Here is a 27,809-nt window from a genome sequence, read left to right on the forward strand (position 1 = left end):
AATCTTCTTGCATACCCCTCCTTGTATGGCCATCATAAGATCAAGTATATAGCGATGCTGCATAAGAAGCATTCTTATTGCACGCAGCTCTTCCTTAACCACATTAAATCCATCTTTTGTTGTGTTGATAGCCTTAAGAAGTTCCTATCTGGTTATCTGCAACCACTGGGCTTTTTATTTAGCCTGAACAAATGCCAGAATACTCCAAGAAATAGCTGTGCATCACTGAACAAAAGATACTCTTGAGGAATGCCACTCCAAATGCTTGTATCAAAATATACTGCAATTCTCTTCCTTTGATTATGATGTAGCAAGGTCGTTGTACGGCTCATTGGGTGTTCATGCAAAGCTGTCAGATTAACTTCACAAATCACCAAAACTGGAGCAGATTGTACCCCAATTTGGTGGCAACTGGGAATAAAGCAGTTCTCCACACTACCAATAATAGTCCATGAGACTAGAAGTGCCACCTTGCATGTCGGTGTTATCTACTGTAGTTTTACTACCAATATTTTGGCCTACATCAACAGCGCCATTTCCTCTAAAACAAAGAAACAGAAGTTAGTCTCATGACAATCTGAGGACTCACTGTGCTATCTATCGAAAGGTAATGTGAAATGGTTTCATCCCAGTTATGTGTAGACAATCCTATTGCATCCTGACTAACATCAATACTTTTCCATAAAGATATAACCCTGCAGGAATATTCAATATCAGATTGCTATCGATCATGGACAAAGAATGATCTAGTGACTCTAAATCCTGGCCAATCTGGGGGTAAGGGATTTACTAATTAGCTGTTGCACTTAGTGGGTGGGTGTGTTACTCCTAAAAATCCTAAATCTAAGACCATCTGGATCCAATCTACAGAGGTAGGACAACCTCTCTTCTTCATATCTGATATCTCTTTTTGATGTCCTGTCTATGAGGATGTATAACACTTCTACTAAAGAGTCATATTTTGTGGCGTTAACCAAGAAATGTGCTACTTTAACATGTGTCATCTGTATTTGATATTAATCCTACACAAGTAAAGATGTAATAAATATAGAGCTGTACTCAGGCGTACTTCTTTTGTTGAATGTAGCCTATCTAAACCAGTAGCACGGGCAATTAGGGAACACACAAAACAGGATTGATAAGCGTTTTCTGAATCTATGTCTAACATATGCCAGTACCACATATTATCTATCAATTTAGTATGGCATTACGGGTCACATTATTATTATTATTATTATAAGAAAGTTCTATACGTACATATAAAATATTATAACTAAAAACATCATTTCTCTAGAGAAGCAAAAAAGATGCAATCAAGAAGCAAAAGAGAAACAAGAAAAAAAATGCATTTCTTTTGTGCCGTCCTTTCAAAATAGAATTGTTCAAAAGCAGAGGTGGAGGGGAGTATTTTTACAATGATAATCTTCTTCCTCTGTCTTGTTCCATTTACATTGTTTATAAGACTTGGTGAGATGCTGGGTTTAGGCAAATGTACGCGTGGTGAATCCAGGGTTTTCTGCCATCTACCTTGATGGCGGTAGAGGTCACCATGGTCACCGTGTACAGTCCATCAAATTGTTTCACCTTCCATCTTCAGATGAAATTTTTTACAAAACCTTTGTCTCCTACATGCACATCTGGGTGGTCGATCTCAGTGGTGGAACGATTTTCCTTCTCTTTAGTTGCCTGATTAGAAATTAACTTTGCAGTTCTCATTAGTTCAAACATGTACACATGCATTTCAACATTTGGGATTTCTGCAAAGCTTTCTCCCTGTACACTACTTCTAGTGGCAGGGACTTGTGTATTCATGAATCTCCCTGTCACTATCTGATGGGGTGTCAAGTGATAGTCAGAGCTAGTTATATTCCAAAGGGAAAAGAGTGCTAATGGTAGGCAATACAACCATTTCTTAGGCAACTTAGCACATAACTTACTGATCTTACTCCTCAAGAGGCTGTTTAGACGTTCAACAATGTCATTACTTTGAGGATGGTACAAAAAAGTTATTTTGAGCCTTATCCCTAATTGTGTTGTGATATACATAAATATTGCATTGACAAAATGGTTGCCATTGTCTGATCTTATTCCTTCTGGAACATCCCATTGTGGAATTACTTCACAAATTAGAAACATAGATGCTGATTTAGCATCAAAATGGACGTATGGTCCTGCTTCAATCCATCGAGAAAAAGGGCAGACTACAACTATGAAATACCTGTAGTTACTGCACCTATCAATCATATCCACAAAGTCCATATGAAGGGCTTTTAAAGGACCTTGTGGTCATTGAATGGTGGAATTTGTCACTTGCAGTGTGGGATTGGGAGGAAATTGCTGACAGACAATGCAGTTATAAAAATGCATTGTAAGTATGTTGTGCACATTAGGAACACACCAGTCTTGTTCTATTTGCATAGACAAGTGATCTCTTAAAGTATGAGCTGGTCAATGCAACTGATCAAGAGCTATCATAAGTAAGGCCTCTGGCATCACTGGTTTACCTGTGGATAGCTGTCTATATATTAGGTCATCCCCTGACTGAGTGCATCCTCTATCCTCCAATAACTGTTTTTCATGCTGAGGAGCAGCTTCCTGCAGTTCTCGCAGATGTAAATGTGATGTCTCAGCAAAATGAGACGTGTCATTGTCTGGTGGGATTGGATTCAGATTCAAGCAGTGAGGCAGTCTGAGCCATCAGAACAGGGACATATTGTTCTGCTGCTGGCACAAGCAGTAGTATGCTTCTAGCTGCATCTTTAGCTGCCCAATCTGCTAGTGCATTACTCTGAGACACAAAATTCTGTCCACTTGTATGTGCTGCACATTTCACAACTGCCACTGCCTGTGGTAGTGCAAGTGCCTCTACTGGAGTCTCGAGGCGGTTTCCATGCAGAACAGGACTTCAATCTGACTTACGAAAACCTCTTGTGTTCCATCTTATAATCCTGAAAGCTACAGTAGTTGTCACATGAATTGAATCTGAATAAATTGTAATAACTTCTCCTGCTCCTTGCTTAAAAGCTGCTATTAATGCTATTAATTCTGCTGCTTGAGCAGGATAGTGCGCTGGTAATGTCAACTGCTCCACTATAAGGAGTGCATCAGAAATCATGCGGTTGTGCGCTGACTACAGCTGCACCTGTGTGTTTAATTCTTGTAGTTTGGTCAATAGTAGAAGAACCATCAACAAAATAGACAATGATACGTAGTATAGGATCCTCTGTTGCTTGACCAGATTTATTAGGAATGTAAGTTGCACAGTCTTGCACATCATTCTCAGACGCTAATACTGGATTAGCAAAGAATGATGCAGGATTCATTGTATGACACTTCACAACCTTTAAAGATGGTAGTGGCAGTATCACCTCATATCCTGACACTCTCTGTGTAGTCAGAGTAGTATTAGCCTTCTGAATAACAGCAAATAGCATGCTCTGTATAGACCGTCAATGGTGCCCTCATAACAATCGTGGTGCACTGTTGTACTGCAAAGGCTGCATTGGTGAGAGTCTGGTCACAGGAATAATGTCCTTGCATCTCTGGGTCCAGTAGTCTACTGAAATATGCAATCAGTTTGTGTTCGAAAGGATATTTCTGCGTAAGGACAGCCGTCATCACCTGACCATTGCAATGGCAAAATAAATACAATTCCTTGGTATAATCAGGAGTCCCCAAGACCGGGGCATTTGTTATTTCGGTCTTCAATTTCTGAAAAGGCTCCCTCATCTCTGATGTCTATGTTATCCTGTCATTTCTGTCTTCGGCTTGTTTGTTAGAAGCTAACAAAAAGTGATTAAAATACTATAATCAAAAACCCATTGTCTCACATTGTTACAAAGACTAAGAAACTTCTGCATTCCTCTAACAGTTTCTGGCTCTGTCATCTGACGGATGGATCCTGCTCATTCAGTGGTTACTCGCCAAGCAAAAGCTGACAATAATTGTCCTAAATAATGGACTTCCTCCTGACTATACTGTACCTCGTCTTTCTCTACTTTGTATCCTCTTTGTGCAAGAGTGACTAGGAGAGATATAGGTCCTCATTATGACTTTCGCGGTCTTCACAGAAGACCGCCAAAGCCATGGGCGTCAGAAGACTGCCAGTGCTGACGGTCTTCTGCCCACCATATCACGTGTACTGCCAGATTTCCGCCACACTTTCGGTGGAAATCCAGCAGTAGTCGTGCTGGCAGGCGGAGGTGCTTGGGCGTTCCACCACCGTGCCACCAGTAGGACTCCACCAGCCGTATTATGGGCAATTATACGGCCTGGCGGTGTCCTGCAGGCGGGGCGTTGCTGGCAGTGGAAGAGCCCCTTCCTGTTCCCCCGAACAACCTTCTCCCCGGACCAGGTAAGGTGATCGTCCGACACGGGAAGGGGGTGGGAAGGTGGTGGGTGCTGGTTGTGCATGTATGAGTCTGTGGTGTCCTGGTGTCTGCATGAATGGGCGCTGTGTCTGGAGTGTGGAGGGAGACACTGTGGCCCTGATTCTGACCTTGGCGGACAGCGGAGGCCGTCCGCCAAGGTACCGCCGCCAAATGACCGCACTGCGGTCAGAAGACCGCGGCGGCCATTCAAACATTTCCTCTGGGCCGGCGGGCGCTCTCCAAAAGAGCGCCCGCCGGCCCAGAGGAAATGCCCCTGCAACGAGGACGCCGGCTCAGAATTGAGCCGGCGTAGTTGCAGGGGTGCGACGGGTGCAGTTGCACCCGTCGCGTATTTCAGTGTCTGCAAAGCAGACACTGAAATACTTTTTGGGGCCCTCTTACGGGGGCCCCTGCAGTGCCCATGCCATTGGCATGGGCACTGCAGGGGCCCCCAGGGGCCCCGCGGCACCCCCTACCGCCATCCTGTTCATGGCGGGTTTCCCGCCATGAACAGGATGGCGGTAGGGGGTGTCAGAATCCCCATGGCGGCGGAGCGCGCTCCGCCGCCATGGAGGATTCCCCCGAGCAGCGGAAAGTCGGCGGGGGACCGCCGACTTTCCGCTTCTGACCGCGGCTGAACCGCCGCGGTCAGAATGCTCGTGGGAGCACCGCCAGCCTGTTGGCGGTGCTCCCGTGGTCGGTGGCCCTGGCGGCCACCGGCCACCAGGGTCAGAATGACCCCCTGTGTCTGGAGATGGGTGGAGATGTTGTGTCTGGAGGGGGTGTGGGGTGTGGAGGGGACGCTGTATCTGGAGGCGGTGTGGGGGCACTGTCTCTGGAGGGGGGTGGGGGAAGGGGGGCGTTGTGGCTAGAGGGGGGTCTAGAGCTTGCTGGGGGTTTTGGGGGAGTCATCTACCGGTGACAGGGAAGGAATTCACTGTCACAGATAGCCTTTCCGCTACGGTTTTGATGGCAGTACTACCACTGAGGAAACCATAGTGGAAAACCGGCTCCTAATAATGCCAGTGGTCTTCTGTGGACCGCCTGGTTGGAGATGATCATCTCCGGCCCGGTGGTTCCGACTGTGGAATCGCATTTCTCCTGGAACCATCTTGGGCCTAGTGGGCCTTGTGATGCACAATGACAACTAGGCCTGTTTCTGTTGAACACTCGACAATGTGAGATTAGCCAGGCCTTCGAAATGTTTTTGTGTCTCTTGAAACGCATTGTGTTACAAGGCCTGCCAAGTTACAACCATCAGAGACATCAACGCATGCTAGCTTAAGCAATCTGTACTCTCGAAAGTAGCAATGTACGCAGTTATTGTTCCTATTTCTTTATATAAAAATATCACACGATATGAGGCACATAGGAAATATTGTGCAAGTTCCTTGTCTTAGCCTTTTACTCCATATATGGCACATTGAAAAGGATTACTGATAATCACGAGTGCAGTGTTGCAAAATTTATCATGAGTTGATATCAAGAACCAATTAAATGTATTGATGTGCTTGCGGTTTAATAGTATAAAAGATTCTGTATTACTTCCTTGTTCAGACTGTCCGAGCTTGATCTCTTATGCTGTTCAGTCTCCATGTACACGTATTAAACTATTTTATCTTACCAGAAGAGAAAGCTGGTCTTTGGCTTTGTGTACTGAATTGTCTCTAACAGATTTGGCTTCAACATTTTGGAGGAGAATGTGGTGTTCGGATTGACGTTCTCCCCAGCCCCGCTCCTGCCTCTGTGAGGGAGGGCGACGGCATAGCTGGATGGGCCCCTCCTGGACAGGGAGCTGGGGCTGTCGTGAGTATCTGTCACTTCCTTGGTCGCCTTTCGTTTTCCTTATGACTGCATATGTTTGGAAACGTTAACAAAATAGGGGGGAAGTAGTGAAGTAGTGCTACGTGGAATATCGATTTTCATTTTTTGATGGAGCTGTGGATAATTTGTATATATGCTATTCCTTGTAGCCTGCTCTTCTTTTTGGTTATGTTTCCTATTTGTTATCATTGGCATACTAATGTCCCTTCCCCTCAACTTCCAGGCCCCTCTACAGTACCTCGTTCGCACCCTCCGGTGGTGGCCTTTCGCCTTTCGCCAGCTACTGGAATTCTGTATTAATATTATTGTTTCTGTTTTCCTTCCCCCTTTCATTTAAATGTGTAAAATTTGTTTTGTGCTTTAGTTTAGCCAGTGAAGTTGCATGTGGTAGACAGCTGGTAGGCTTGTTTTGAGGCACAGCTGGAGGCGCGGCGCAGTCACGGCATACATCAAGGTAGGGTTGGTATGCATGGCATTGTCATCTCTAGCTGGAGGGGCTGGAGAGGAATACTCTGGCCAGAGGGGGTGATAACTTTAGGATTACACCCCAGTATTGCAGGGAGGAAGTGCCCGGGTGTTGGTAAGTGGTAGTTCTCCACTCCATTGGAGCAGGCAGGTGGTGCCGGGCTCTTTTCATGTTATTTCCATTATAGGTTACAGTGAAGACCTTTGCTCATTTTGCTTTCCACAAGATTGCTGTTTCTTTGCAGGCCACAAATGTTATGTACACTGATGCTAGAATGTGCTGCGGTTGAATAGCGTGTACAAACTGGTGAGTGTTGAGTGCAATGTTCATAATGGGAGGTGTTATATGAATTGACTGACTGCATGCATTTTAGGCTATGAGTCTGAGGACTGTGCCAATGTTTTGATGAGTGGATGGGTCCCCTGGTTTACCTCACTGACCTAATAAAGGGGTGCATTGACACATAGTAAACTCACGGTTTGAAGATGCTAATTTACCAGGACCCAGAGAGGGAGTGCATGACGTTATCCCTATACCAACTTATTACAGGGACGGCTCTAGGGACCAGGAGGCAGACAATACTACACCTGTGCTGCTACAGAGACATAGGCGACGACTACACTGTTTGGCTCCTATACACCCTACTCTACAATTATCCATTACAAAGGGGGGGAGGAACTACCGATGCTCAGGGCCAGTACCTGTTTTGTGTTATGTTGTCCTCAGTGTGTTTGCGTGCACTGTTCACCACCTGTGCCTCACCTGTGTGTCACCCACCGTGGATTCGGTCTGGGTTCTAATTCCAAACAGCCGGACCCTGCCCTTGGGCAGGATAGCAATGGTGTGGAATTCTTGCCTTTCTCTCCTGATCTTTCTGTCACCTTTTCTTCGCCGCAAGGACACCGGTAACTCAGCACCTTGGGCACCTATCTATTTCCAACTTGTGCATGCTTAAGGTGAACAAGACAGACTGTACTGTGGTATGATCATGATCAAGCTCTCTGCTATACTAATAACAACTGCGATTGGCAGTGACTTTTTGAGTGTGTGAAAACACCCACTGTCTCCCCCTCATGTGTCATTGGATATGAGCGGCAAAGGCCAGGACAGCCTGCCGACAACCTCTTGTTTCCCGGTGTGACTGAGTTGTTGCAGTAACATTGTGAGGGACAGGCGCGACTTAGTTATAGGGAACCCCCTTAGCAAGACAACCTGGACACACACCAACCCACTCCCCCAAAGGACTCATCTGCACATCAAGTAGCGGTAAAACAAGGCCTTCACAAATGGCACATACTGACTGCCAAAAGAGAGGACTTGCAGTTTTCTAAAAATGGCACATACGACATGAATAAGTTGTCATATTTGAGACAGATGTTAATTTTAAAAGGACATAAGACTCGGAATTTAGAATGGGACGCTTTCTACGGTTGGGATGTAGTTTTACAACACCTAAGAATGACAAATGATGTGAAAGACAAAGTGCATAAGGAATTGCTGGAATTGAAACAGGGATTTTACTCACAGCACAAAAGGAAAGAGAAACTAGAGGAGTGGAGAGATAAGACACTTGAAGTGGTAGGAACATTCCCCTGTCTTCCTGTGGCAAGTGCACTACCACAGGAACAGGATGCGCAGGGAATGAAAGAGGAGGAGAGTGAAGACCCACTTATGGAAGACATACTGTAGGGAAGGCTAGAGTATGCCAACCAAAAAGTGGGGTCTCAAGGGAAAGTGCAGGTCAAGCACTTAGCAGCAGGGGCACAACCCCCTGAGCTGTCTTCAGCCAAGAAGGCGGCAGCCCAGGTGCTGGCACAGAGTTTAGTAAAATAGGAAGTGAAAAAAATGGAGCTAGAGGCTGTAACGGACTACCAGTTGCTGCAGGAAATAAAAGAGGAAGCAGCCCATTCTGCTCGGAAGATGAGCAAGATTAGTGAAAAATTACTAGTGCAAATAGAGAAAAAGGGCAAAGGACCATCCCTGCTGAAAACAAATTGGAGGCAGGAATTTGAAGATTCCTCTGGGGACAGAGGTCCAGCTATACAGGAATTACATAAGGTCATATGGGATATCTGGGTCTCTGCACATCACACACAACACAACATCCATCTCTTGACGAGGTTCCTAGAAACAGCCTCATCAGGAGATAGGAGACAGCATTTCAAATACACCCTCTAAGGAAAGTACACCGCATAATTCTCCTGTCCCACAGAAAAAGAAGTTTCTAAAATCTGACAGCAATAGGTGGCGTGCTCTCCTGGCAGATCTTATTAATAAAAGAAAAACGCTTTCAGACGTAGAAAAGGATAACACCAGGGCACACAGTGAAGAAATATTGACCTTAGCGCGTGCAGAACTAATGGGCCTCGCTCCAGAGGAACACAAAAAATATGCACAACACACAAAAAATAAGTGGTACCCTACCTCCGGAGTATAGTTGGGACACTTCTCAATTGAGCTTTACTGATGCAGAGTTACGTTCCTGGGATATTGTAAAAGTGGCTGAAGCATTGGATTATGCAATACTCAAATTACATAAATGGAGAGAATTAATGGAAGGAATAAACACGGCCCATGTCCTTAAGGAGCTACAGAAAGAAATAGACTCAGAAATAATAAAGGTACTGCCCCTGAGGGAAGTACCATCACCCGATACAGGGGAGGATGACCATACTCCATCATATGTTTACGTACCTTGGAGCAGGAGTGATTTGTTTTGCTTCACCAAAGACTTCCCAAAGTTGCGGGACGAGCCCCATAAGTGGTGCACAGAAATGAATAGGATAATGGCGATAGGAGGGATGATTTGGAAAGATTTGAATATGTTATTCAGTATAATTATACCAGGAGATTTATGGGAAGATTGCAAGAAGGTGGCCAACGGAGGAACCGCCAAGGGGCAAGGGAGGAGCCCCAGGAGACGAGGTAGAATTAGAAAGAGAAAAGGTGATAAAATATATACAGGACAAAGTACCAGAAGAGAAGGTAGATTGGTCAAAAATAATACATACAAAACAAGAGAAGAATGAGAGCGTAAATAGTTATTATGACCGTCTTCTTCAGGTATATCAGCAGAGTAGTGGGATGAAGAACCCATTGGGAGAGGCAATGCCAGCGTTTGTAACAACCTTCGTATATGGATTACAACAACCTATCCAAACTCATTTACAAACGTCCTTTGTATTCTGGCAACAGGAACCCACTGACAAAGTGTTAGCCGCGGCCAGGTACTGTGCTGACTACCAAACACACTTACAAAAGGCAGATGGGGAGAAGCTGAAGAAGGACAAGGTTAAGTTAATGGTGGCACAGGTTCAGTTTTACAACAATAGCCAGGGCAGGGGGAGGGAAAGGGTAAGGGGTAGGGGACAAGGTGAACGTGCAGCCTCTGCACCCCCCCAGGCTCCACATGTTTCCACTGTAACCAGCAAGGACACTGGAAAGCAGAATCCCCCCTCCTCGCCAGAGGGCAAAGGGGTAGGATTCAACCTAGACAACAATACAGGATGCCACCACCACCCCCACGTTACACTAATAACGCATATGATGCCCCTGCAAATGATCCGGCTTGTGCAGGTTGGGGTACCTATCAAGACATACCACAGGCATCTCAAGGGGAGAATGGATTTCTGTATCCACCACCCCCAGAGGTACACTTTACGGGTCCAGTACTATCAGTAGACCAAGAAGGCCCATATGTGGATAAGACAGTGTTGAGTAGGACCATACCATTTTTAGTTGATACAGGGGCCACAAGGTCAATGCTGAAAGCATCTGATATACCTGATGCACCATTGTCAGGGACACAGATAACGGCTGTAGGAATGTCAGGACAATATGTGAATTAATATCTAACACAGCCACTGAAATTCAAGGTAGGTCCTATCATTGTACAACATCAATTCATCTTTGGTATACATTGCCCAGTAAACTTGCTGGGAAGGGACCTCTTATGCAAGTTACAATGCACCATCAGTTGCTCACCTGAAGGGATATTTTTAGAAAGTAAGGAAAACAGCATAACACTACAGGCATTTATGAGATGTGACCCTCGGGAAAAGATCCAAGTACAGGGCCTCCCACAGGAATTACAAGACTCAGTCCCCAGTGATGTTTGGGCACAAGGACCTAATGATGTGGGGAGAATATTGGACTGCCCCCCAGTGCGAGTGACATTGCGCCCAGGAGCCCCATTACCTCAGGTGCCACAATACAAAATAGCTAAAGAGGGAGAGGAGGGCATAGCCCCAGTAATAGAGGACCTTCTGAAGAAGGGAATATTGCAGGAGATACGAAACAGTCCCTGCAATACTCCGATTCTCCCGGTGAAGAAGGCAACGACAGGACCAGTTGGGGCCCGGTGTACAGATTTACTCAAGACCTTCGGGAGCTCAATAAAGCAGTTATACCATCATTCCCGGTGGTTCCAAACCCAGCCACCATTCTATCTAACATCCCCAGTACAGCCACCCATTTCACCATCCTAGATCTCAGTAATGCCTTTTTCTCAGTGCCCCTCCATAGGGAATCTCAGGGGCTTTTCTCCTTTACATTTAGACAGAGAAGACTCACATGGGAACGTCTTCCATAAGGGTTTTGTGACAGCCCCTCAATATTTTCGGACGCTTTAAGGGCAGACCTAGCCTCATTGCACTTTCCAGGAGGGTCCACGATGGTACAATACATTGCTGATTTGTTACTAGCTTCATCATCAAGGGCAGCATGTGTCAAGGATACAGTGGCCCTACTATGTCACTTAAGAAGAAAAGGGCACAAGGTTTCCTCAAAGAAATTACAGTTCTGTCAATCTAAAGTCCGATACCTGGGACACGAGTTATCCCCGGGATCAAGGAGATTGCTACCGGACAGGATAGCGACAATAACTCAATACCCAAGACCACAGACACAGAAGGAGGTGAGGGCTTTCCTTGGAGTGGCAAGTTATTGCAGACATTGGATACCAAATTTCGCCCTGATTGCGCGTCCGCTCCTAAATTTAACACACAAAGATGTGCCAAACACAGTGCCATGGCCTGATAATTGTGAGGAGGCTTTCCAGAAATTAAAAAGAGAATTGTGTGCGGCACCAGCATTAGGCCTCCCAGATTACACCAAGGAATTCCATCTGTTTTGCCAAGAGAAGGGAGGCTGCTCCTTAGGGGTACTGACACAAAAACATGGCTCTTTCTACCGCCCAGTGGCTTACTACTCGGCCACCCTAGAGCCAGTGGCAGCGGGTCTTGCCCCATGTCTGAGGGCAGCAGCCGCTCTAGCGGTAGAGCAATCTGAGAACATTGTTTTGGCACACACCCTAGTGCTACCTGTCCCACATGCAGTTGATACATTATTAACTACCACTAAGACCCAACACCTGACCAATGCTTGCCTCTCACGATATGAGCTGACGCCGCTGGCACCACACATAAAGATTAAGAGGCGCACCACATTGAACCCTTCCTGCCTCTTGCCTACGGAACATGATCACGATGATCCCTCCATAGACAATTCCTTCCATGACTGTATTATGGCAGTTGACAAACACACCAAGGTGAGGCCGGACCTCAGAGACACCCCGTTCCTAGAGACGGAGGGTGATCTGTTCGTCGACGGTTCATGCATAAGGGATCACACTGGGATGCTACAAGCTGCCTATGCAGTGGGGACGGGAAAAAAACTATTAGAAGGAGGAAGACTACCAACAATTAAAATTGCCCAGACAGCAGAATTAATAGCTCTCACAAGAGCTTGCAAACTGGCAGCAGAGAGGACGGCAAACATTTACAGAGACAGCCAATATGCCTTTGGGGTCGCACATGATTTTGGCCAGTTGTGGGCAATGAGGGGATCCCTCACGTCGGCAGGCCAACACATACAGCATGCTTCCTTGATTGCCAATTTATTGCAAGCCCTATTCTTGCCTAGAAAGGTTGCAATTATAAAACGTGCAGCTCACACCTCTGCAAAGGATTACATTTCGATAGGAAACGCATTTGTTGACAAGGAAGCGCGAAGAATAGCACTAGGTGGGTGTGACTACGGAATGGTACAGGTCATACCTACCACAATGGTTAAAGAAGAAAGCACATATTTTGATCCAAAAAGTGTTCAACAGCAGGCTGCAGAATCAGAATTAGCAGACTGGGAAAAGGGCTGTTGCAAGAAGAATGAAGAGGGTGTCTGGGTAGGACCTAATGGTAAAATATGTCTCCCATCCATGCTACTCTCCTCTATGGCACGCCTTTTCCATGGCCCTTCACATGTGGGGAGAGATGGGATGATACGATTGTTTTCACAGTGTTGGTTTAGTACCAAATGTCGACAATGTGCAGAACAGTTATGCAAAAGGTGCACTGTTTGTGCACAATACAACACTGGAAAGGGTACACCAACTGCCCCTGGCAACTTCCCACCCCCACATTGGCCCTTTGAAAGTCTTCAAATGGACTTTATTGAAATGCCCCCTGTGTACAAAATAAGATATGTATTGGTAATAGTTTGCATGCTCAGCAAATGGACTGAAGCATACCCCACCAAGAATTGTGATGCACAAACTGTGGCTAAATGCCTTTTAAAGGAGTTAATACCACGCTTTGGGGTGTCGTCTCTTTTAAGTTCTAACAATGGACCGGGATTCATTTCACAGGTTATTCAAGGCCTTTGCAAAGGGTTGGGAATAACACAGAAGTTGCATTGTGCATACCATCCACCCGCAGCTGGAGCTGTGGAAAGGAAAAATGGGATGCTGAAGAACAAGATAGGGAAAATATGCGCGTCACTAAGTTATCTTGGATTGATGCACTACCATTGGCGCTGCTTGCTATGAGAAGCACCCCTGACAGAGTCACAAAGTTGAGCCCCCATAAAGTGATATTTGGGCGCCCCATGCACATACCAGGCCACATGTCAGTAGCCCCATTGGCGATTACAGATGATCTATTGCTACACTATTGCAGAAAAATAACAGAGACATTGCGTTATCTCCACCGCCAGGTGCTGCAGGCCTTGCCAGAAGAAGGAACGCCACTAGATCTTGGACTGCAGCCTGGCAACTGGGTTTGGTTAAAGGCCCACACTAGACGTCACTGTCTGCAACCAAGATCGAAGGGACCCTACCATGTCCTGTTGACAACAGCCACAGCGGTCAAGTGTGAGGGACTCACATCTTGGATACACAGCTCACACACCAAGAGGGCCGCTGGACCAGCGGACAACCAGCCTCCACCTGCGGTGCCTATTCACCACCACCGCAGGGGTACAATCTTCGGTCGACCAGTAACTCCAGACAACACTGATGGGACTGCTCGTGCTGCACCCCTGCAGGAGACAGGAGGTGCAAGCGAGTCCTGCAGTAAGATTCCCACAGGACTGCTCGTGCTACATCCCTACAGGAGTCAGGAGGTGCAAGCGGGTCCTGCAGGGATTTCTTCAAAGATTGCTCGTGCTGCAGGAGAAAGGGTGCAAGTGGGTCTTACATACATACATCAACAAAGGACCTAGTTTGGTTTCAAGTGCTAGTTACCTCTGATACCATTCTATCCTGTGAAGCACCACCGAGAAAACAAAAGAAGAACAAAGAACAGAATAAAAGAACTGAAATAATGCCTGGAAGAAGGAGGGAAGAACAATAATGGCCTGTGGTAGTGACTGCAATATGTACTCCAGTTCCAGCAATAATAGTGATCATTATATTGATAATATATGAAAAAGAAATACAGGTACCATTTCTAGATCAGGAACACTATATGAATGAAAGTGAAATACAGGTACCATTTCTAGACCAGAAACATCATTGGAATAAAAGTGAAAAGGGAACTGTGAAAGTGGAACAAGAAGACACCAGCTTGGTGGAAAAGGTGGGAAGCAGAGAGCGGACAAAGTGGGACGAAGATGGGGACACTTACAGTAACAATGCATTTGTACAACTGGTGACATATCAAGAACTTGCAAATGTGTCAGATTGTTATATTTGCACTCACCTACCCACCACTACCCAGGGGGTAACACATTATACACACATTCCCCTTAGCCAGTACATTTCATGTAATATGGTGAGCAATATGTTGGAAAAGGTGACTAAGACTAAAGTAAAGAGTAAAGTGAGAGAGGGACTAGTAAAGAGAAAAGGGAAGAAAGTGAAAGGCAGGGGGAAAAGAGAGAGTGAAGAAGAGAAAAAGGGAAGTCGCAGAGTATGTGATAAAATAATACCAAGACAAGGAGAAAAGGAACTCCTGGACGCATTTAACACAGAAAGGGACAAGGGTTATGTACAGGGCAAGACTTCCACAGAAATAAAAATACCATCACATCAAATACATGAAAATTCAAAAGCACCATGGTGCATTAGATATCGGAAAGGCAGCGTTCCATTTCACAACCCATTATACAGTGAGATGTGCACAGCTCTAGGGTTAGAAAAGTGCATAAGCTCTGATTTTCCTGACAACAGCAGCATAAATGTGGGGGTCAGTACCTGTTCCAAATACTCTAATCTGGACCAAATACGTGATGGCCCAAAAGGGTTATCAATAGGTATCTCAGCCCCAAGGGGAATATTCTTTGTATGTGGAAAGTCTGCATACTTTAGCTTACCAGCAGGGTGGCAAGGCACCTGCTATCTAGCGTTTGTACTACCTCGCATCTTACATGTGACAGATTTGTCCAAAGTAATGAAAGAAGCACCTCAGGGAGTACGCAGAAGAAAGGCACCCTCCTGGATAGATAGGGCTATAGCGGTAGAAGGAGTACTGATGCCACCATTAGGGGTTGCACATGCAGAATACCAAATACGTAGGTTAGCAGGATTAGTAGAAAACTTAGCAAGTTCCACAGCTGCAGCCCTAGGGAATATTACAGAAGAACTAACAGATATGAAAGCTGTTGTAATGCAAAACAGACTTGCGCTAGACATTGTTCTGGCAAAAGATGGTGGTGTATGTCACGTGATCCACCAAGAATGTTGCATATATATTCCGGACAACAGCGGAAATGTGAGGAAGGCAATAGGGGATATGGAGAAGGTAGAAAAGGGAGCAAAGGAAGTTTCAGATGTGACAGATGTAGGAGGAATACCTGGGGACATTGCTGCATGGTTCTGTGGTTGGGGATCATGGCTGATAGAAGTATTGGTGGTGGGAATAGTGGCATTAATAACATTGTGCGTGCTGGCAAGAGTTTGTCCCTCCTTCCTGACCATGCTGATGAAAAGCATATTTCACAGGACTACCAAGCAGCCCTGCAAAAAAATGTATGAGGGCGATGCCAGGGAGGGTAACCCTATTGAGATGACACCCATCCATCACGATGTTTAGGTTGTCATTGAGTATCAGAGGGCGGAATGTGGAATCGCATTTCTCCTGGAACCATCTTGGGCCTAGTGGGCCTTGTGATACACAATGACAACTAGGCCTGTTTCTGTTGAACACTCGACAATGAGAGATTAGCCAAGCCTTCAAAATGTTTTTGGTCACTTGAAACGCATTGTGTTGCAAGGCCTGCAAAGTTACAGCCATCATGAGACATCATCGCATGCTAGCTTAAGCAATCTGTACTCTCGAAAGTAGCAATGTATGCAGTTATTGTTCCTATTTCTTTATATACAGATATCAAGCGATATGAGGCACATAGGACATATTGTGCAAATTCCTTGTCTTAGCCTTTTACTCCATATATGGAACATTGAAAAGGATTACTGATAATCATGAGTGCGATGTTGCAAAATGTATCATGAGTTAATATCAAGAACCAATGAAATGTATTGATGTGCTTGCAGTTTAATAATATAAAAGATTCTGGTGGTCATTACAACCCTGGCGGACGGTGTTAAAGTGGCGGTAAGACCGCCAACAGGCTGGCGGTCTTTTGTTGAGTATTATGACCATGCGGTTACCGCCATGGTCATCCGCCGCTTCACCGTTCCGCCCGCCAGGGCAGAGTCGACCGCTGGGCTGGAGACCTGGGTCTCCAGCCCGGCGGCCGTCACAATACCACCGCCGGTATTTCAACCCGGCTTACCGCCGTGTATTTTCCAGCGGTAGGAACCGCCATGAAATCCATGGCGGTAAGCCCTATCAGTGCCAGGGAATTCCTACCCTGGCACTGGTAGGGGTCTCCCCCACCCTGACTCTCTCCCCTACACCCCCCACCACCCCTGCCACCCCCCAAAGGTGGCAGGGCCCCCCTCCCCACCCCGACCCCCAACATCACATAACTCACACACAGAACACGCACGCAGGCACCATCAACACACATAGACGCACACACACCAACATACATGTCTACATCCACACACTCAGTCAGACACGCACACCCATATACAGACATACACGCACACATTCCCAACACACGCAACACACCCGCAAGCATACACGCACTCACACCCCCCCTCTACATACACAGACGCACACCCCCATGCACCCACACAACACACAACATCCCCCCACCCCACTCCCCTAACGGACGATTGAGTTACCTTGTCCGTCGATCCTCCGTGAGGGGACGGGAGCCATGGGGGCTGCTCCGCCGACACCACACCGCCAACAGAACACCGCCGCGCCGAATCACAGGACGTGATTCGCTGGGCGGTGTTCTGTTGGCGTGGCGGTGGAGGTGGAGCAACCTCCACTTCCCCGCCGCCCGCCAGTATGGCTGTTGGCGGCTCTCCTTCGTAAAAAGGACAGAGAGCAGCCAACAGTCATAATACGCCGAGCGGCAAACTGCCACTACTGGCGGTCTTCCGCACGGCGGTCCCTCGGCGGTCTTGTTAAAAGACCGCTGAGGTTGTAAGGACCACCTCTGTATTACTTCCTTGTTCAGACTGTCCGAGCTTGATCTCTTATGCTGTTCAGTCTCCGTGTACATGTATTAAACTACTTTATCTTACCAGAAGAGCAGGCTGGTCTTTGGCTTTGTGTCCTGAATTGTCTCGAACAGATTTGGCTTCAACACAACCGCTAAGACGGTATGTGTGGAGATGTGGCGGGTTGGCAGCGGCCAACCCGCCACACTCATAATGTGGCAGTCTGCACCGCTAGCCTGTTGGCGGTGCGACCGCCACATTTACCCTGGCAGTCAAAAGACCGCCAGGGTCAAAATGAGGACCATAGTATCTTTTCTACACTGCTATTTGGTAGGGCTACAAATCTGTATGTCATCGACATAGTGCAACAATGTGCTATCACCTTGAAAATTTGAAAATCATTTCTTACCAATTAATAAAAAATATTAGAGGACTCGAAATGCCCTTGGGGCAAAACAGAGTACAAACACAGAGTCATGTGATAAAAGAAAGCTGTCAAATAGTGGCTGTCTAGGTGAAGACGGATGCTTATGAAAGCATTCTTCAGATCAATAGCGGAACAATACTTAGCATCCTGAGGAATATTTGTCAGAATGATAGATGGGTCAGGAACAATTGGAAATTCCGGTACCCCTACATCGTTCAGGGGGCGCAGGTCTTGAACCATGTGCCAAGTGTTATCCTTAGACTTCTTAATCAGGTGAATAGGGCTGTTACAAGTAGACACTCCAGGGTAAATTACTCCTTGCTCTGACAGCGCCTGTATAGTAGGTGTGATGCACTCATCTGCTTCTATAAAAAGAGGATACTGTCTCCTCCTAGGTAAGGTAGTACCTTCCTTTAATCTAATTCAGAATGGTCTAGCAGTATGAATAAGGGCCTTTAGTCCATAAAACGTCTGGCACTTGGGACAGATCTGCTTACCTAACAGAATCAAAAGCTCTATGTGGTGCGGGTGTCCTCACTTCCAACACTGTCCTCAATGGTATGTCATTTTGAATAACTATAACTGTTTTCTCAGAATTGTCATCACAAAACAGTTGGTCACCCAATATTTCTTTAACCATTTTTCCTGGTTCAACTAAGACAATACATGCCCATAAGACATGATTATAGTCACTGGCTATCAGACATCCATAGATTGGTGTCACCTCTAAAACCACTATTTGCAATATTAGTTCAGCATTAGACATCCAAGAGTCTTGCCCTTGTCTCCGAAAAAGGAATTCTTTAGGTAACTGAACCTCCTTTCCCAAAAACTCTGGTGTCTCTGCTATAATTATATGCACCACTATTGTAAATTCCTCCATATCAGCAGGTGGTGCTCTGATTTGATCTCCAGTAGAGGAATCTACTATTACTGCCATCACCCTGAAAGGTAAAACTCCAAAGGTAGAACAGATTCAAAATGGATAGTCATATTTAATTTATCCATAAGATCTCTTCCTAATAAGTTAGCAGGGGGACCTGAAAATCAATAAACTGACTTCAACGTGCATCCCTCCTACTTCCATCTTTCCTGGTTTAGTGAAAAGATCTCTCATTACTTCCCCAGAGAATCCCTGTGTGTCCATTGATCTGTTAAAAATCGGAGAGTCCCCCTCTCTATTACAGGATCTAGTTGCTCCTGTATCTATGAGGAATGTACATCTTTTGTCATTGATATCTACCTTCACATTAGGTTCCTGGCCTGTGTGTCACTGACAATACTAGACACATAGAAATACTTTGTGTGCACCTTCATTGTGTATATCCTCCCGCAGAATTATTCTGAAAAGGATTCCCTACTCTAACAACTACACCTACCTGTTCACTTTGAAGTGGAGTCACCGTTGGGGGTGTTTGATAATTTTGCTGAGGCGGCACCTGTTGCACTTGAGGCATTGCTAGTGGCTGCATATTTTGTGATGGCACCTGAGGTACATATATAATATGCAGATTTGGTTGTTACTGTACAGCTGTACTCCCCGGCTGATTATAATCTCCCACCTTTCCATTTTGCTCATCCCATCTCTTAGTTCTGCAATCTCTAATAAAATGTCCATACCGCTGAATAATGGAATACTTGATCCAATCTTTGAGGACCTATCCTACCTATTTCTATTCCTCCTCGTCCTCCTCTACTACTTTCCCGTGCCCTTACATTGTCCTGTTGTTGTGAGTATTGTTGTTGAGTGGTTTCTGAGACAGATCCCACAGACATTGCAGTCATTTGAGTGGCGGCTGCCACTACAGTTTCTTCTACCGCTCTTTTCTTTGCCAACTTCTGTTGTACTAACATAGCTGCTGCTTTTTCTATCACCTCCTGTTTAGTTCTTCCGTTCTCCTGCCTTTTCTTGCAAAAATGGATTATGTGCACTTGTACCTCTGTCCAGGGCTTGGCTTCCAATGCCACTAAATTATCTAGGCCACCATATTATCTAGGCAGAGGGTACTCCTTTCTTCACCATGTCATAAAAAATACACCATTTCCTCCTGTTACCTCCCAAAACTGGCCTACCTCTTGTGTCCATTTCTCTTTCACACTTTTAAGGAACTGAATCGGATCCTCATTTGGCTGCATTGAATGAGTCATGACAGAGTCATTATCTGGCCTATCAGGATACATTTTCTTCAGCTGATCCTAAACCACTCTCCTTACTAAATTAAACGGAGTCCCATCATATCTAGTTTCAGTGAGGGCAACATTTACCACTCCAGCCTTTGGGAAAACAATGTCTGCTTCATCCCCTATAAGAGAACTAAGCAAACTCTTTACGATCCCTATTGTTCAGATAATACCTGCAGTTTGTTTTTCAAAAGCTCTAATCAATTTCCCTGCTCCCTCTGTAAGCAATTTTCTAGGATTTTCTTGTTTATTTGTGGCCATGGAACATAATGAGGTGCCCAAGGTCCCTTTAGTATTGGGGCATCTGATGTAAGGGAGTGGTAAAACACTAGGTATTGTGCTGTCTAGCATATTTCTGCCACACAAGAAAACATTTCCACATGTAGGGATAATACCAGTCTAGATCTCCCTCACCATAAAGAATGCAATCCTCTGCATTTGCCATAACTGGTGGATCAAAGGACCCTTCTTGTGGCTATGGACTCATCTGTGAAGCTAATCGTTTAGTCTAATCTACTAGGTTTTCTACGTATGGCACAACACTGTACCGGCTATTCTCTCCTTTAGCAACTATCTCACTGGAGATGAGATTTGTGCTGCTCAAAACTGATTGAACACCCATTTGTTGCACTGGTCTATCATGTAGTGCCAATCCTCCCAAAGCCTTGCAGGATCCCATCACTGTGTCTGGTTGGCCATGTGTTCCCTGGAACCGCAATCACTCAAGCTCTGTCTGTCGAGTTTTCCTAACCTCAAAAAACATCTCCTGTTCTCCCTCTCTAATAGCTATATGATCAAATAATCCCATCGCACTTTTTGTGTGATCCAAAAGAACAAGGAATCTTTCTTGAATACCAACATCATAGGTAGGGTGTCTCGCTTTTGGGAGTTGAATCAGTTCACCCATACTATCCACATGCTATAGTATAGACTCTATCCTATTTGTTAATCTTCCAAAACCTCCCTGAATCTGTCCTTATAATGTCATTGTGATATCGCTCTCTCCTCACTTCCCTTGCATCTCCCCTACTCTCACTTTGCAATAACCACTCCTGAATACTTTAGGATGAAACTACTATGTTCTCCTTCTCCTTCTGCCAAGGTGGTAGACTACCTTCAGTCCTATCTTTTTCTTAGGATGCCATCCATTGCGCCATGCTGGCAGCCTTGCCCACATAGTCACTCCATCTAACAACATCTGTATGTCTTCGCTGTGAGGTAGACATGTGTTCCCTAACTACCCTTTCTGTTGTGTCTCTTCTCTGCAACAAATGCGATGATTCTGATGAAACATGTGGCTGGTCGTCACTATCTTCTGGATTTTGTTCTTCACTTCTACCCTTCTGGGTAGCAGCGTAGGGTGAAATGTGCTTCTAGTTGTTCTGAAAACTGGGAGTCACTTATCTTTGCTTGCCCCCTAGGTGTGCTTGCATGTTTTGGCTTTAGTATTAGTGGAGGAACATTAGGGGTAACTTTTGGAGATCATGAAGGGGTCTCAATTTTAGGGCTTTCTTCTTGTAGCTGCACAGGTGGATAAATACTACCTACCTTGGGAGAGGTATTCACAGGATCATATGGTGTGTGGAAACAGATAGGGCAATAGGGATACTCATTTTTGAGGAGTCCTCACCATAAAGCTAAAATAGTTTCTCTCTTCTGTAATTTGGCTCCTACATATTTAATCCTATGGTATGTAACAGTATGTACAATTATTCTATTATCTAATATTCCTTCTTTTGGCCAAGGATACATATGTTTTTGGGTGGTTTGAAACCTTTGTAGATTATAATGTTGTCATTTTCCTGATTATTTGGAAATACCTGCTGCATATGTGCTAAGGAAGTCTCCATGATTATTAGTTTTTCCAATACTTCTAAATTTAACCTTTTTATCTATCTGGTCAAATAGTACTCCTCTTTTGAAAATTAAACAAATATTTTTAAAAGTAGGATAAAATAGTGATCTTTGGCCTTGTCAATTATGCAATGCACATTAAAAGAACATTATGCAACCTTACACAACAACATCATACAGTGGCTACTTCTCATCCATACACAATCACACACTCACCACCAGCATAAAAAATATAAACATGTCAACTATTTCTAAAAGATTAATTAACCGTATTCTACTCTAAATGCTTAATACAGCTTGTCACCTGTGGTCACTTTCCTCAGCGCTCAGAGAAAATAACCTTTTCAAACCATGCATCTCTTAGACCATAGAATGACTTCTGGACACTCTGTCCAGGACAATATTTTGAGTGTTCAGATTGTATCTTCAAGTAAAGTTTAGCAACATCAGCTTCTCAGCCATCCCTCTATACCAAACACTGGAACACATATTTGGCACCTTCCAAATTCATATTACCCACATTGACCATTTCAAGCTTGTTTCTGGGAATAACAAGTAAACCAGTTATGCAGCGCCTTTCCTGATATTGTGTAACACATGTATACAATCTTGCATGTGATACTCTTATGTCTCTTGTAACCTTATATCTCCTTATCTTATTTATCTACATTTGTGTTTATTATTGCCAAGGGGAATAAGTCATACAATATATACAAAAATATGGAATGTAATCCGCATTGACCTCACCATAGAAGATGGCAATCCAAGGAATCCTTCCCAACCCCTGTGAACAGACGGAACTTCAAAAACTGCAGCATCTAGTCACCCCATCAAAGGTGTACAGTAATCTATGCAGCGGGGTAGGTGGTCTTCCGGTGTCAGCAGTGATGTGGGAACAAATTGGACCTCCTAGGCTGACTCACCAACTGTTGTGTGGTAATTCAAAAACTTAGAAAGTGGGAAAAAAGACAGCCTCTTCTTTGGCAATATAAGGACAGCTCTTTACTGTTGCGACAGGGAGATCACACAGGCAGGTAGCTGATCTCAATCTGTTTCATATATACAAAACCACACAGTGTTTTATTGCAAAGCAATAAATAATAATTGACTTGTCAGTTACAGATTGAAAATAGAAAAACAGTAAAACACTCTAACCTAATCCCATACACATTCTTCATTTGTGACTTTAACAATGCTTGGCAAACTAACCATTCTTTATTCTTGAATGCATGCATATTTGCGGTAAATACAGCTTTAACAATGTGTGCGCTTTATCATTGTGACCCCAAGATCTCAGTTTAGTCTGAACTGATTAGGTTTCCTGCACCCTTTTGTCTAATCAGTTTACAAACTATTTGAAAACACAAAGAATGTGCCAGTGAGCCTGTGTGTTAGGATTGTAAATTCATTCATGCTTCCTAAACAGAGTTAGCCTTCAACTGCAACCCTTTTAAGTTATTTATTCAATAATGTCCTCAAGTGAACTCTTCACCTTATTCTGATCAGTATTAGATTTGGGCCTGCAATGTTCTTTCACTATGTACAGCTGTGCAGCACTTTCTACTGGTGTCGGTTGTTGTGTTATGGTTTCACATTCATATTCCATGTTTCCTGCAACACACTTTCAATACACCTGCAAACCTCCTGAAATGTGTCTGGTGAGTATTGCTATGTGGGAGATTTTTCCTGGCATAACTAGTACTTTAGTGTCCTGACAGGTACAAAAATAAAGACAATCACCCCAAGCCAGTAATTTTATCCTGTTATCATTATGCACTTAAAACAGTAAACATATGGAGAAAGTGCTTAAAATGTGTTCCTGGTCCATGCCTGATAGTTAGGCAATGGTATCAAAGCCATGTTAAAGTGAATATGGGCACTTTTGTACAATGACCTATTTAAGTATCATGCCTAGGCCTTTGCAGAATCTAAAAACAATTAGCCAGTATTTTTCTGTAGAAAAGTGGCAACCCTACTTGGAATACGTTTTGACCTATTTTCCTTTCGAAAAAAGGATCTTACCATTTGCTGCACCAGAATAAGTAACAAATATTATCTGGCAGTTTCAAAAGTGAGGTTTGGGCTCAGTTTGTGAAGCAACCTGCCAGAATTCCACTTAAGTTGGTAATGGTAAGGTAGCCTCTTCACGAGCCTGGTACCCAATTAATATATAGGCCACACACTGAGCTGTAAATCACATGTCCTTAGTCCTCTGCATGTACCTGTGTGCTCCAATATTCTAAACCAAACTTTCATACTCAACCATTCTAGCGATTACATCACACACTGGTGAGGAGCCCTCAAGGAGCCAGAAAGGCTCTGTTCTAAATTATGCAAAATACTACATCCCCCCTCTGTTAAATGATTATTATTATTTTATTTTTTAAATAATGAGACAGGCAAAAATATGTATATATAAAGAGAAACCTGTAAAGCTATATGTCTTCAAATAATCTTCTTGCCGCTTTGACCTGTCTACCAGATCTGATTACTTGAGGCTTTAAACTGTCATGTTCAATGTTGGAGAATGCCAATGATGGTGAGGAATCCGCAGCAGTCAGTGAATATTCAGAATCAGTCTTTCTTTCACTATCTTGAGTCGAAGACCGATGAAACACAGGCCTGAAGTGTGAAGAGTCTCTGGTAAGGGACTTCCCAGGTCTTTGGGCAGTCACCAGGTGTTCTTTGGTAGGAACTACTTGAAAAGGTTCAGTATTGAAAGGAGCATCAGATTTTCTTTTCTGTAACTGTTGAGCGATCACCAAATCTCCTTTTTGGAATGAGATATCTTTCGCATGTTGTCTCTTGACTGCATACACTTTCATTTTCAGTTTTTGAACCAAGTCCCTCGAGCGAATCAGGTTTTCATTACTGTTTCTTTCTGTGGCCCATTGGGGTATCTTGGATGCCATTGATCTCCCAAAAGTCAAAGCCACAGAACTTTCATCTCGAGTCGAGTGGAGTGTATAACGATAAGCTAGTAAAGTTCAGTACTGTTTTTAGACTGAACTTAGCGTACTCAGAAAACACTCAACAAGTTCATGGGCCTTTGGCCATAAGGGTGTTATCTTTTGATGCTTTACATTCAGATGCTCCAGAAATTCTTTATATTCTTTGCTGTCGAAGAGTGGACAATTGTCAGCCTTCACAATGGCTGATAAGCCCCATGTTGAAAAGATGCAATCAAGTTTTTCGATTACTCACATGTCATGGATGAGAGATCTTTGACCAAAGGAAAACGTGAATATTTATTTACGAGAACCATTAAATGATACCCATTGGCAAGTGGACTACAAAAATCAATCTCGTTCCTAGGCATGCTTAAGGAGTTCTGACAATGTTCAGAGTATGCTGAGTGACTTTGGTTGACAGACAGCTGATTATGTGACAGGCTCTGAGTTCCTTTTCAACTCTTTCATTAAGGTATAGAAACCAAACTCAGTCTCGGAGGGCTATCTTTGTTGCAACAATACCATGATGTCCTTTGTGTGCTACTTCTATCACCTTTTGTCATAGACCCTCCAGAATTAGGATCCCTGTAATATAACTCCTTCCTAAGTTATGGACAATTTATCTTTAACATTCTTGTAGTTTTGATATTCCCCATCATTACTGAGAGCTCAAACATGTTTGTTCCACAACTGATGTGTAATTATGGTGGTCATCATGACATTGACGGGGAGTGATAAAGTGGCGGAAATACCACCAACAAGCCGGTGGTAATTACCACCAAATTATGACCATGGCAGTGAGAACTGACGTAGACATCCAATGTACCACACCATCCGCCAGGGCATTAACACCACGCAGGCCGGCAGTCGCCATCAACAGCCAGGCGGAAGGCAAAGTACCGCCCACCATAACACGACACAGAACACTGTCACGATTTCTGGGGCGGAACCAATGCCATCAAAAGCCTGGCCGAAACACGGCACAGAAGACGAAAGACTCACCATCAGAGACACAGAGAAGGAAAAAGCCGCCATGGAACAGGAACTGCAAGTCTTCCCAATGCTCTTCTACGCCATGCTCCACCTGGAACACCAGCGCCAACGAAGATGACGATGGTGAGTACAGCCGCCTAGTACGCAAGGGAGGGAGGGAGGAAAAGGAGAGTGACACACACGTGCACAACACACACCAAACACACACACACCATACACACAACCAGCTGCAGACGAAAAACAATCGTACACGACACAGAGCATAATAATGCAAGGACAAGAAGAAGGCAGTAATGAGAATGTATTGAATGGGAAGACCCATCAAATGAACCAATTGGATAAAAAAGAGATATGTACAAATGTCCACAAAGGGCTAATGCCCAGTCCAAAGTACACAGAGCCCACATGGCCACAGAGCACAGTCCAAGGACCAATTTGTTTTCTGACATCATCCAAAACAGAACTCTGCAGGGGCATCAGTCAGCAAGTGGGAAGGCACCTAATGGGGGTAGGGAGCACCTCAGCCAAAGTCTGGAACTTGCCCACTGGTTCTGGAGGGGGCTCCATGCCCATTTCTCTGTGCTGGGGAGTGCAAGGTCACAGTCTCTCAGACTGGTGACTTGCCCACTGGTTCTGGAGGGGGCTCCATGCCCATTCCTCTGTGCTAGGGAGTGCAAGGTCAAAGTCTCTCAGGTGGGTGACTTTCCCACTGCTTCTGGAGGGGACTCCTTGTACGGCAGTCCCAGGAGGGTGGTCTACATGCCCTTTGCTGGAGGTGAGGGCTGAGCTGTCTCATCTAGAGGTGAGGGCTGCACTGTGTCAGCAGGTGAAGGTGCCTCCTGGGCAGCCTCTGCTAGAGGTGAGGGTTGCACTGTCTCAGCCGGTGAAGGTGCAGCCTCTGCAGAAGGAGTGGGGTGCACTGCCTCAGCTGGAGGTGAGGGCTCCATGACCATTGGTGGTGGTGGTGAAGTCATCCTGCCAGCCTCTGCTGGAGATGAGGGCTGTACTGTGTCAGCAGATGAAGGTGCCTCCTGGGCAGCTTCTGCTGGAGGTGAGGGCTGCACTGTCTCAGCAGGTAAAGGTGCAGCCTCTGCAGGAGGAGTTGGCTGCACAGCCTCAGCTGGAGGTGAGGGCTCAGTGACCACTGCTGGTGGTGGTGGTGGTGTTACCCTGTCAGCCTCTGCTGGAGTCGAGGGCTTCTTCCCCTTCATGGCAGGATTTGAGGGCTTCTTTCCCTTCATGGCAGGAGGTGCAGGCTCCTTCCCCTTCATGGCAGGAGTCAAATGTTTCTCACCCTTCATGGCAGGAGTTGAGGGCTTCTTTCCCTTCATGGCAGGGGGTGTGGGATTCTTATCCTTCCTGGCTGGTGGAGTGGGATCCATCACTGTCTTGCCTTCACGACTAGGAGGTACCTCCACTGTCCGAGTGGACTGTTTGGCTGAGGTGCTGGGCTGGGTCTTTGGGACCCTGTTCTTACAGGAAGGACGGGGGGAGGGGGTGGGAAGAGGTCAAGTTGGGCAAGGAAAAGCTTCTTAGGGACAGTGGGCAGGAAGAGGGAGGAGGGATGGGAGAGGAGGTTGAAGGAGTGGTTGTTGGAGGTGTATATCTGCTGGACTTGGGTGCAGGTGCATAGGGCAGTGTGCATGTGTGAGGTGGATGGCTGTTGGGTGTCTGAGTGCTTAGGTTTGTTTCCTTTAGTAGGGGGGACAGACAGGGTGGGAAAGGACACCGGGGACGTGTGCATGGAGATTGTGGAGGCGTCTGCTAGTGAAGTGTATGTGCTGCTTGGTGTGGTGATGCTGGTGGCGGATGTTGATGCAGTGCATGCAGGTGTGAGTGTGGACATGACTGTGAGGGAGGTGAAGGAGGAGGAGGGGGTGACAGTGGAGGCAGTGGATGTGGTTGTGTCTGCAACTGTCTGGTGTTTGCGAGAGTGCTTGTGGGTTAA

This window comes from Pleurodeles waltl, chromosome 8 (assembly GCF_031143425.1).
Source record: "Pleurodeles waltl isolate 20211129_DDA chromosome 8, aPleWal1.hap1.20221129, whole genome shotgun sequence".
Taxonomy (NCBI): domain Eukaryota; kingdom Metazoa; phylum Chordata; class Amphibia; order Caudata; family Salamandridae; genus Pleurodeles; species Pleurodeles waltl.